Source organism: Oncorhynchus kisutch, linkage group LG1 (genome assembly GCF_002021735.2).
Source record: "Oncorhynchus kisutch isolate 150728-3 linkage group LG1, Okis_V2, whole genome shotgun sequence".
NCBI lineage: Eukaryota > Metazoa > Chordata > Actinopteri > Salmoniformes > Salmonidae > Oncorhynchus > Oncorhynchus kisutch.
Genome location: NC_034174.2, coordinates 27,668,526 through 27,681,165, shown reverse-complemented (window position 1 = coordinate 27,681,165; position 12,640 = coordinate 27,668,526). Strand labels below are relative to the sequence as shown.

The 12,640-nt window shown below is 43.0% G+C and overlaps 1 long non-coding RNA gene across 1 annotated transcript; it reads right to left on the bottom strand.

Annotated features, from left to right (window-relative positions):
• Positions 1-954: 954 nt before the first annotated feature.
• Positions 955-11,791, bottom strand: LOC109896654 (uncharacterized). Its single transcript, XR_004206693.1, has 3 exons — positions 11,586-11,791; positions 9,723-9,897; positions 955-1,521 (listed from the first exon to the last, which is right to left on the bottom strand). It is a non-coding gene; the product is annotated as an uncharacterized LOC109896654 (long non-coding RNA).
• Between the last annotated feature and the right edge of the window lie 849 nt (positions 11,792-12,640).

The following is a 12,640-nucleotide window of genomic DNA, read 5'->3' as shown; positions in this document are numbered from 1 at the left end:
CCCATGTTGCACAAAACAAGCTTCCATTCCCCCTGTCACAAGGGAATTTATGGCTGATTTAAGATGAAATCATCAACCCTGTTACGGTCAACCCTGTTACGGTCAACCCTGTTACTTTATTTGTCACTTAATAGGCACTTACTACAGTCATTTTATTTAACCTTATGAGATGATGTTGAACATGTGCTCTTTAAGACAGAATGTTAAAATTAAGTGACATTATTTTTCTTTCTTTTTTACCAAGTTACACTTCTCAAACGGCACCGAAACCTTATGTGTTTGCTGTCTCTCTCCAGCGGATGCCATCACGCCTCCAGATCCTTGTGAGATCTGTGCTCACTCCGCCTGCTCTGTTAGTCTACCGTAAGACTGCCACCATCTGTTACACACACACAACATCTGAAGCTCTCCAATTCACACCACACATCTTCACCTTCTCCAGATCTCCAGATGTGAAGTTGTTTGAGCTGTATGGTCAAAATTAAGTTACTTGTTATTCAGCAAAGGGCTTTACATCTGCAACATTGTCTAGATTGTCTACATTTCCATGGATTTCTATGGGATATGTGATACATTCACTGTTGAAATTGGGTTTTGTATAGATAATATACATTTCTGTTGCTATTCAAATTGCATCTAATATATTGTCCCACTTTTTCCACCAAAGGACTGATTCTGTAAATCTTTGTCAAATTCTAAATAAATATGATTCCTAGTTTACTGACACTGTTAATTTTGTTATTCTAGATTGAAACAGCTACATTATGAATATGTCATCATCATTGAATGGTGCACCTTGTCAATTGTACACATTGCATTATAGCAATATATTGTTGAACCAACAGAGGGCAGACTTAAACATGTAAAAATCACCTCACACCAGGTTACTACCTTACTTTAATCTAACCCTAATTATATATTATGCCCAACTGAATTTTGATGCTGGATTTGTACTTTTCTTTGAATGGTTTTTGGATTTATTTTCAAAATAACCATGATCACCTTGGTTGGTGGGGATATGTGTTATCATGACAAAGATGGTTCATAACAGCAATTGTAAATGTTACATTTGAAAGAAATTGAACAATAATCAATTCATGTTAGAAGAAAACACTGATCAAATAACGTTATCATATCAAAGAAACAAGATTGTGCAGAGCACAGAGCGAGGTCACTTGACTTCCAACAATAGACTTTACATGAGTTGTTTTACATGGAAGAGAGGAATCCCAAATAAAAACAGGTCAGTGTTGTTTTGACCCTCTCTATAGACATCACAGCAGGCAGAGACATGATTTCCCTGGGAGAACAGGAAGTAGGAAGCAGCATGACCTACAATATATCCGCCTTATCCATTTACTCCATCCTCTATCAAGTCTGTGTCACAGCAGAGCAGTGCTTGACCTGAGTTAAGGTTTCTGCTAGCTGGCTGGCTTGTGTTCTCCTCAGCAGTGGGAGGGAGGGGTACAGTTCCTCTCTGGAGCCGAGTTTCCTCTGTGGTGAGCTGCCTGCCTCCTCTTACTGGAATCAATTAACAATCCCATTTCATAAACAGATGGAGAGATAGGGAAAAGAGAGTAGGGATTAGATGCTGTTAATTACCAACTGAGAACAGCCTATTTGTTTGAAGACACTTCACAACACTCTAAATCTCTCCTTTGAGATATGCTTTGGGGTTGAGCGTATGAGTGGAAGTCCTTGAATAAATGCCCCCTCTGTTAAATAGTAGCGAGATGAAGATCAGCAGAGAAGCCTAGTGAACTTTATAAACGGATGTTTAGGACATAGTAGGAAGTGGAATGTGTTAATGTGAAATGTGTTGTCTTTTTTTCAGCCATTAAGTCAAATTGTAATCTTTCCTTTACAAGTCAGATTTAGCGAGTTTCAGAAATACATTGTGTAGCAATTGTTTATTTAAAGAACCAATGGATGAATTAGAGTTATAGGAGCCTCCCAACAGTTACTCATTGAGACTAATGAAAGGGTTCCCTGTTTCAAAAGAATGTCAAACATTCAATCACATGCTGTCATCTTGAATGAGAAAAGGAGAGGCCTTTGCACTAACACACAGTAACCAGTCCCGTCTAGATCATTACAATTTAACAATGTAAAGTATTTTAATATTTGCAGTAATTGGGCACGCTTTCAAAAGTTGCAGACATTTGGGAGGAACACTTCAGGTTCAGCGATCAGGTGAATTGGATATTAATGTACTTAGCAGGTCATTCTCTTTGGAGATAATCAGATGAATATGCCATCTATGTACACAGCCCAGATTTGAATAGCTGCAGCAAAGAGGAGCTTCCATCCAAACATCCCAACGAATTCACCATTATTGAACACATAACACAAATAAACGTTCACATGTCAGTGAAAAATACATGAGCTTTAGGGCCTCATTAAAGACAGACTTGGCATCTCGCTTTGTGAGGTTGGAAGGGATTGGGGGATGGTGCTCATTCCTCTTTCGATCAACTGTAAGAGCTTGCAGCTGTGAGAGACAACCAACACACTGGGTAGGCAGGCAGGGAGACCCAGACAGACCCAGGCAGGGATCATAGGAGACGTCATGCAGCTTTACCCCATCAAAGCCTCTCTCAGGAAGTGTGATTTAAGAGTTAGGGCTGCTTGGGTTCTAGAGGAATGACAGGAGTCTAAAAGTCTGCAAGACAATACAATGTCTGAATGAATATGTCATCCTTTTCCTTGACATGTGAACTCTACTAGTTTCACAGTTAGCTGACTAAAATGCAAAGTATGACATTGAGAATAATCAGTGCTAATACAAATAACCAACTCATTATCAAGCTTTGACTATTTGAATCAGCTGTGTAGTGATAGGTCAAAAATGAAAACGTGAACCCAGGGGGCCCTAGGACCAACTTTCGGAAACCCTGTGCTAGGTCATGTAACCTGGTAGTTTTAAATTGCCCCATTTAAATAAAATAAGAACTTTATTTAACTAGGGAAGTCAGTTAAGAACAATTCTTATTTACAATGACAGCGTACCGGGGAACAGTGAGTTAACTGCCTTGTTCAGGTGCAGAATGACAGATTTCTCCTTGTCAGCTGGAGGATTCAATCCAGCAACCGAAACCCAACACTCTAACCACTAGGCTCAATCCAGTTGGACCAATGCCCATGGTGTTTCAAAAATTAATTCTTATTAGCACAAAGTGCAATAGGACACCATGCATCCAAACATCCAAACATCCAAACGACGTCACCAGCATTGAACACATAACACACAAATAAACATTCACATGTCAATGGAAAATACTTTAAATCCAAAGAGGGTATTTCTATTGGTGTGAATTCCCTTTTATCCAATGTTTAATTTGTCTGACAGAGATGAGCCGCTGCATCAGATCCAAAACCACAACACAAGGGAAGTTTGTCCTCAGCGCAAACAAAAACATTTATATACGCAAGAATTTACCACCCAGTTTCTTTATGTACAGCTTACTCACAATGTCCTGTCTGACCTCAAATGAACTCTCCTTTGGAGGTCCAGTTGACAAATGGACACATCGGAGATAAAACCCTTGATTATTACAGAGTTGTGTCTTCCTGAAAGGTGTGTGAACACAGCGCAGCAGTTCTTGACCTGAGTTATAAAGTTGCTGCTAGCTGGCTGTTCTCCTCAGTAAACACACTCAGATTCAACAAGTAAATGATGACAAATGCATAATCCTTCCAATATAATGATTGACTTGTCAAGTCTTATTCCACTCTGCTGCTCTTGGTTTATCCCCTTCAATGAACAAGCTGCAGGGATGATAAAGCTGGAGAGGAATAAGAGTTGAAGGGAGTGCATGATGCATGTGGCACAGACTGATTTTATTATTGTTATTTTTGTTTGTTTGACTACATATGATTCAGCCAAATACTCCTTCTGCATTGTCTGACTAAATGTGACTATGTTACTGTGGCCAACAGTTACTTCATATAATGTGTATGCTCACTAAAACCCTATCTCTCGGGTTAAACTACTTCCTAGTGACTCGCTCTGGCTTGAGAGGCTCATTAAAGACAGACTTGGCATCTCTCTGTGGGGTTTGAAGGGATTGGGGGATGGTGCTCATTCCTCTTTCGATCAATGTTATGGGATTTTTTATGAATAATGACTAAATGATGTATACGGCATTATAACTGGCAAGAATTCTACCCTGTCTTTCTAGTAGTGTTAAATATTGTTTGTTCATTAGGAAGGGGTTATATGGCATGGACCTAGGAAGAAAGGAATGCATGTGGGGGTAGAAAGAGAACGGAGAGGGGCATTAACCTATGTTTGAACCGACCTGGATACAATAATGTTAGTATTTGATGATGTTTGTGAGGTTCATCTTCAGCCCTATGACATAGATAAAAGAGGGCTTAAGAAGAAACAAGATTGTGCAGAGCACAGAGAGAGGTCACTTGACTTCCAACAATAGACTTTACATGAGTTGTTTTACATGGAAGAGAGGAATCCCAAATAAAAACAGGTCAGTGTTGTTTTGACCCTCTCTATTGATATCACAGCAGGCAGAGACATGATTTTCCTGGGAGAACAGGAAGTATGAAGCAGCATGACCTACAATATATCCGCCTTATCCATTTACTCCATCCTCTATCAAGTCTGTGTCAAGGAGGTCCACATCAGGGTTCAAATCAAATCAAATCAAATCAAATGTATTTGTCACATACACATGGTTAGCAGATGTTAATGCGAGTGTAGCGAAATGCTTGTGCTTCTAGTTCCGACAATGCAGTAATAACGAACAAGTGATCTAACTAACAATTCCAAAAAAAACTACTGTCTTATACACAGTGTAAGGGGATAAAGAATATGTACATAAGGATATATGAATGAGTGATGGTACAGAGCAGCATAGGCAAGATACAGTAGATGATATCGAGTACAGTATATACATATGAGATGAGTATGTAAACCAAGTGGCATAGTTAAAGTGGCTAGTGATACATGTATTACATAAGGATGCAGTCGATGATATAGAGTACAGTATCTACGTATGCATATGAGATGAATAATGTAGGGTAAGTAACATTATATAAGGTAGCATTGTTTAAAGTGGCTAGTGATATATTTACATCATTTCCCATCAATTCCCATGATTAAAGTGGCTGGAGTAGAGTCAGTGGCATTGACAGTGTGTTGGCAGTAGCCACTCAATGTTAGTGGTGGCTGTTTAACAGTCTGATGGCCTTGAGATAGAAGCTGTTTTTCAGTCTCTCGGTCCCAGCTTTGATGCACCTGTACTGACCTCGCCTTCTGGATGACAGCGGGGTGAACAGGCAGTGGCTCGGGTGGTTGATGTCCTTGATGATCTTTATGGCCTTCCTGTAGCATCGGGTGGTGTAGGTGTCCTGGAGGGCAGGTAGTTTGCCCCCGGTGATGCGTTGTGCAGACCTCACTACCCTCTGGAGAGCCTTACGGTTGAGGGCGGTGCAGTTGCCATACCAGGCGGTGATACAGCCCGCCAGGATGCTCTCGATTGTGCATCTGTAGAAGTTTGTGAGTGCTTTTGGTGACAAGCCGAATTTCTTCAGCCTCCTGAGGTTGAAGAGGCGCTGCTGCGCCTTCCTCACGATGCTGTCTGTGTGAGTGGACCAATTCAGTTTGTCTGTGATGTGTATGCCGAGGAACTTAAAACTTGCTACCCTCTCCACTACTGTTCCATCGATGTGGATGGGGGGGTGTTCCCTCTGCTGTTTCCTGAAGTCCACAATCATCTCCTAAGTTTTGTTGACGTTGAGTGTGAGGTTATTTTCCTGACACCACACTCCGAGGGCCCTCACCTCCTCCCTGTAGGCCGTCTCGTCGTTGTTGGTAATCAAGCCTACCACTGTTGTGTCGTCCGCAAACTTGATGATTGAGTTGGAGGCGTGCGTGGCCACGCAGTCGTGGGTGAACAGGGAGTACAGGAGAGGGCTCAGAATGCACCCTTGTGGGGCCCCAGTGTTGAGGATCAGCGGGGAGGAGATGTTGTTGCCTACCCTCACCACCTGGGGGCGGCCCGTCAGGAAGTCCAGTACCCAGTTGCACAGGGCGGGGACGAGACCCAGGGTCTCGAGCTTGATGACGAGCTTGGAGGGTACTATGGTGTTGAATGCCGAGCTGTAGTCGATGAACAGCATTCTCACATAGGTATTCCTCTTGTCCAGATGGGTTAGGGCAGTGTGCAGTGTGGTTGAGATTGCATCGTCTGTGGACCTATTTGGGCGGTAAGCAAATTGGAGTGGGTCAAGGGTGTCAGGTAGGGTGGAGGTGATATGGTCCTTGACTAGTCTCTCAAAGCACTTCATGATGACGGATGTGAGTGCTACGGGGCGGTAGTCGTTTAGCTCAGTTACCTTAGCTTTCTTGGGAACAGGAACAATGGTGGCCCTCTTGAAGCATGTGGGAACAGCAGACTGGTATAGGGATTGGTTGAATATGTCCGTAAACACACCGGCCAGCTGGTCTGCGCATGCTCTGAGGGCGCGGCTGGGGATGCCGTCTGGGCCTGCAGCCTTGCGAGGGTTAACACGTTTAAATGTCTTACTCACTTCGGCTGCAGTGAAGGAGAGACCGCATGTTTTCGTTGCAGGCCGTGTCAGTGGCACTGTATTGTCCTCAAAGCGGGCAAAAAAGTTGTTTAGTCTGCCTGGGAGCAAGACATCCTGGTCCGTGACTGGGCTGGGTTTCTTCCTGTAGTCCGTGATTGACTGTAGACCCTGCCACATGCCTCTTGTGTCTGAGCCGTTGAATTGAGATTCTACTTTGTCTCTGTACTGGCGCTTAGCTTGTTTGATAGCCTTGCGGAGGGAATAGCTGCGCTGTTTGTATTCAGTCATGTTACCAGACACCTTGCCCTGATTAAAAGCAGTGGTTCGCGCCTTCAGTTCCACACGAATGCTGCCATCAATCCACGGTTTCTGGTTGGGGAATGTTTTAATCGTTGCTATGGGAACGACATCTTCAACGCACGTTCTAATGAACTCGCACACCGAATCAGCGTATTCGTCAATGTTGTTGGCTGACGCAATACGAAACATCTCCCAGTCCACGTGATGGAAGCAGTCTTGGAGTGTGGAGTCAGCTTGGTCGGACCAGCGTTGGACAGACCTCAGCGTGGGAGCTTCTTGTTTTAGTTTCTGTCTGTAGGCAGGGATCAACAAAATGGAGTCGTGGTCAGCTTTTCCGAAAGGGGGGCGGGGCAGGGCCTTATATGCGTCGCGGAAGTTAGAGTAACAATGATCCAGGGTCTTTCCACCCCTGGTTGCGCAATCGATATGCTGATAAAATTTAGGGAGTCTTGTTTTCAGATTAGCCTTGTTAAAATCCCCAGCTACAATGAATGCAGCCTCCGGATAAATCGTTTCCAGTTTGCAGAGAGTTAAATAAAGTTCGTTCAGAGCCATCGATGTGTCTGCTTGGGGGGGGATATATACGGCTGTGATTATAATCGAAGAGAATTCTCTTGGTAGATAATGCGGTCTACATTTGATTGTGAGGAATTCTAAATCAGGTGAACAGAAGGATTTGAGTTCCTGTATGTTTCTTTCATCACACCATGTCACGTTGGCCATAAGGCATACGCCCCCGCCCCTCTTCTTACCAGAAAGATGTTTGTTTCTGTCCGCGCGATGCGTGGAGAAACCCGCTGGCTGCACCGCTTCGGATTGCGTCTCTCCAGTGAGCCACGTTTCCGTGAAACAGAGAACGTTACAGTCTCTGATGTCCCTCTGGAATGCTACCCTTGCTCGGATTTCATCAACCTTGTTGTCAAGAGACTGGACATTGGCAAGAAGAATGCTAGGGAGTGGTGCACGATGTGCCCGTCTCCGGAGTCTGACCAGAAGACCGCTTCGTTTCCCTCTTTTTCTGAGTCGTTTTTTTGGGTCGCTGCATGGGAACCATCCCGTGGCGCTGGTTGTAAGGCAGAACACAGGATCCGCATCGCGAAAAACATATTCTTGGTCGTACTGGTGGTGAGTTGACGCTGATCTTATATTCAGTAGTTCTTCTCAGCTGTATGTGATGAAACCTAAGATGACCTGGGGTACTAGTGTAAGAAATAACACGTAAAAAAACTAAAAACTGCATAGTTTCCTAGGAACGCGAAGCGAGGCGGCCATCTCTGTCGGCGCCAGTTTTCAGACATTCCTGTTCCTATAGAAGTTTCAGCTCGTGTCCATTGTGGAAAAGGTGTATGGTATTTGGAAGTGAACCCCATTCCTAGCACTGGCTGTATTCGCTTGAATTGCTCAGCTCCTCTGGTGAAGCTTTGAGGAAATTCAAAGCTCATCAAGACGGCCTATGATAATACCACACATGAAAACAGAAGCAAGACTTAAAATAAAGTGTACTATGAAAGATTTTCAAGGAAACAATATGGTTGCACTTTACACCACAGCACGGAATAAAGTGGTAATAACATGGTAATGCTAACATGCTTCAAATGTAGTAATTCTGTGCCTTCTCTGGTTCTTCAACTGAATTTTAGACATCTGGAAGACATGTTCTTCATACTAGTAAATAGTTGGTAGAATTGTTGACCAAAGTCACAGTGTTTCCGGAAGGAAATAATATGCGCTAGAAGAGGATTTTCCAAAGTAGGTCCTGGGTCCCCCCTGGGTGCACATTTAGTTTTTTGCCCTAGCACTACACAGCTGACTCAAATAACCAACTCATCAAGCTTTGATTATTTGAATCAGGTGTGCAGTGCTAGGTAAAAACCAAAACGTGAACCCAGGGGGGTGGCTGTTGAAGGAATTCTAAATTCCTCTGCATTATTTCCCAATCAGAATTCATTACTCTGTCAATGCATTCGAAGGGCTTGTAAGACCCTATATTTTTATAAGAATGGACAGAGCCCCGGTCTTAAAAGTCCGGTAACAGCGTTTAATTCAAGAGAGTACTGCTACATACACATTTTTTCACAGGTTATAAACTGAAAATGACGTCAGCGTTTTCTAAATGTTCTATCTCTTCATGACACTAGTAGAGAGGCCCTATAGTTCTCGAGCCTTCCCTCCTCGCCTGAAGCCAAGGTCAGTCATTGTAAATCAGCATTCTAGACAGTCTGGAGATAGTCCGAACCCTGCCATCTGGAGATAGTTCTATTCATTTGTACAAAGGAACAGACCGTCATTGTTACTAAACTCCTGACTATATTATATACAATTGGGAATGGTACCAAGAGAGAAAATTCATATATGTATAGTACATAATAGAATTTGGACTAGTCAGTCCTGATTGAAATGTATACATAATTAGTCATCATTGATAAAAATTCCCTTAACAGTGGCCCAGGACCAACATTGGGAAACCCTTTGCTATTGTAGATCATTTAACCTGGTAGTTTTAAATTTCCCCCATTTAACACTACAGAGGCTCAATCCAGTTGGACCAATGCCCATGGTGTTTCAAATATAAATTAATAATGGCACAAAAGTGCAATTGGACACCTTGAATCCAAACATCTAAACGACATCACCAGCATTGAACACATAACACACAAATAAACATTCACGTCAATGGAAAATACTTTAAATCCAAAGAAGGTATTTCTATTGGTGTGAATTCTCTTTTATCCAATGTTTAGGCTGGCAGAGATGAGCTGCTGCATCAGAACCAAAACCACAACACAAGAGAAGTTTGTCCTCAGCGCAAACAAGAACATCCATCTACGCAAGAATTGACCACCCAGTTTCTTTGTCTACAGCTTACTCACTATGGCCAGAGTTGTGTCTTCCTGGAAGCTGTGTGAACACAGCAGAGCAGTGCTTGACCTGAATTAAGGTTTCTGCTAGCTGGCTGGCTTGTGTTCTCCTCAGCAGTGGGAGGGAGGGGTACAGTTCCTCTCTGGAGCCGAGTTTCCTCTGTGGTGAGCTGCCTGCATCCTCTTACTGGAATCAATTAACAATCCCATTTCATAAACAGATGGAGAGATAGGGAAAAGAGAGTAGGGATTAGATGCTGTTAATTACCAACTGAGAACAGCCTATTTGTTTGAAGACACTTCACAACACTCTAAATCTCTCCTTTGAGATATGCTTTGGGGTTGAGCGTATGAGTGGAAGTCCTTGAATAAATGCCCCCTCTGTTAAATAGTAGCGAGATGAAGATCAGCAGAGAAGCCTAGTGAACTTTATAAACGGATGTTTAGGACATAGTAGGAAGTGGAATGTGTTAATGTGAAATGTGTTGTCTTTTTTTCAGCCATTAAGTCAAATTGTAATCTTTCCTTTACAAGTCAGATTTAGCGAGTTTCAGAAATACATTGTGTAGCAATTGTTTATTTAAAGAACCAATGGATGAATTAGAGTTATAGGAGCCTCCCAACAGTTACTCATTGAGACTAATGAAAGGGTTCCCTGTTTCAAAAGAATGTCAAACATTCAATCACATGCTGTCATCTTGAATGAGAAAAGGAGAGGCCTTTGCACTAACACACAGTAACCAGTCCCGTCTAGATCATTACAATTTAACAATGTAAAGTATTTTAATATTTGCAGTAATTGGGCACGCTTTCAAAAGTTGCAGACATTTGGGAGGAACACTTCAGGTTCAGCGATCAGGTGAATTGGATATTAATGTACTTAGCAGGTCATTCTCTTTGGAGATAATCAGATGAATATGCCATCTATGTACACAGCCCAGATTTGAATAGCTGCAGCAAAGAGGAGCTTCCATCCAAACATCCCAACGAAGTCACCATTATTGAACACATGACACACAAATAAACGTTCACATGTCAGTGAAAAATACATGAGCTTTAGGGCCTCATTAAAGACAGACTTGGCATCTCGCTTTGTGAGGTTGGAAGGGATTGGGGGATGGTGCTCATTCCTCTTTCGATCAACTGTAAGAGCTTGCAGCTGTGAGAGACAACCAACACACTGGGTAGGCAGGCAGGGAGACCCAGACAGACCCAGGCAGGGATCATAGGAGACGTCATGCAGCTTTACCCCATCAAAGCCTCTCTCAGGAAGTGTGATTTAAGAGTTAGGGCTGCTTGGGTTCTAGAGGAATGACAGGAGTCTAAAAGTCTGCAAGACAATACAATGTCTGAATGAATATGTCATCCTTTTCCTTGACATGTGAACTCTACTAGTTTCACAGTTAGCTGACTAAAATGCAAAGTATGACATTGAGAATAATCAGTGCTAATACAAATAACCAACTCATCATCAAGCTTTGACTATTTGAATCAGCTGTGTAGTGATAGGTCAAAAATGAAAACGTGAACCCAGGGGCCCTAGGACCAACTTTCGGAAACCCTGTGCTAGGTCAGCACAAAGTGCAATAGGACACCATGCATCCAAGCATCCAAACATCCAAACGACGTCACCAGCATTGAACACATAACACACAAATAAACATTCACATGTCAATGGAAAATACTTTAAATCCAAAGAGGGTATTTCTATTGGTGTGAATTCCCTTTTATCCAATGTTTAATTTGTCTGACAGAGATGAGCTGCTGCATCAGATCCAAAACCACAACACAAGGGATGTTTGTCCTCAGCGCAAACAAAAACATTTATATACGCAATAATTTACCACCCAGTTTCTTTAAGTACAGCTTACTCACAATGTCCTGTCTGACCTCAAATGAACTCGCCTTTGGAGGTCCAGTTGACAAATGGACACATCGGAGATAAAACCCTTGATTATTACAGAGTTGTGTCTTCCTGAAAGGTGTGTGAACACAGCGCAGCAGTTCTTGACCTGAGTTATAAAGTTGCTGCTAGCTGGCTGGCTTGTGTTCTCCTCAGTAAACACACTCAGATTCAACAAAAAGTAAAAGATGACAAATGCATAATCCTTCCAATATAATGATTGACTTGTCAAGTCTTATTCCACTCTGCTGCTCTTGGTTTATCCCCTTCAATGAACAAGCTGCAGGGATGATAAAGCTGGAGAGGAATAAGAGTTGAAGGGAGTGCATGATGCATGTGGCACATAGAGTGATTTTATTATTGTTATTTTTGTTTGATTGACTACATATGATTCAGCCAAATACTCCTTCTGCATTGTCTGACTAAATGTGACTATGTTACTGTGGCCAACAGTTACTCTGGTACCACTGGCCATGCGGTAGCAGAGAGAACAGTCTATGACTAGGGTGGCTGGGGTCTTTAACAATTTTTAGGGCCTTCCTCTGACACCGCCTTGTATAGAGGTCTTGGATGGCCCCAGTGATGTACTGGGCCGTACGCACTACCCTCTGTAGTGCCTTGCGGTCTGGGACAGAACAGTTGTCATACCAGGCAATGATGCAACCAGTCAGGACGCTCTCGATGGTGCAGCTGTAGAACCTTTTAAGGATCTGAGGACCCATACCAAATCTTTTCAGTCTCCTGAGGGGGAATAGGCTTTGTCGTGCCCTCTTCACAACTGTCTTAGTGTGTTTGGACCATGATAGTTTGTTGTGATGTGGACACCAAGGAACTTGAAGCTCTCAACCTGCTCCACTACAGCCCCGTCGATGAGAATGGGTGCGTGCTCGGTCCTCCTCTTCCTGTAGTCCACAATTATCTCCTTTGTCTTGATCACGTTGATGGAGAGGTTGTTGTCCTGGCACCACACGGCCAGGTCTCTGACCTCCTCCCTATAGGCTGTCTCATTATTGTCGGTGATCAGGCC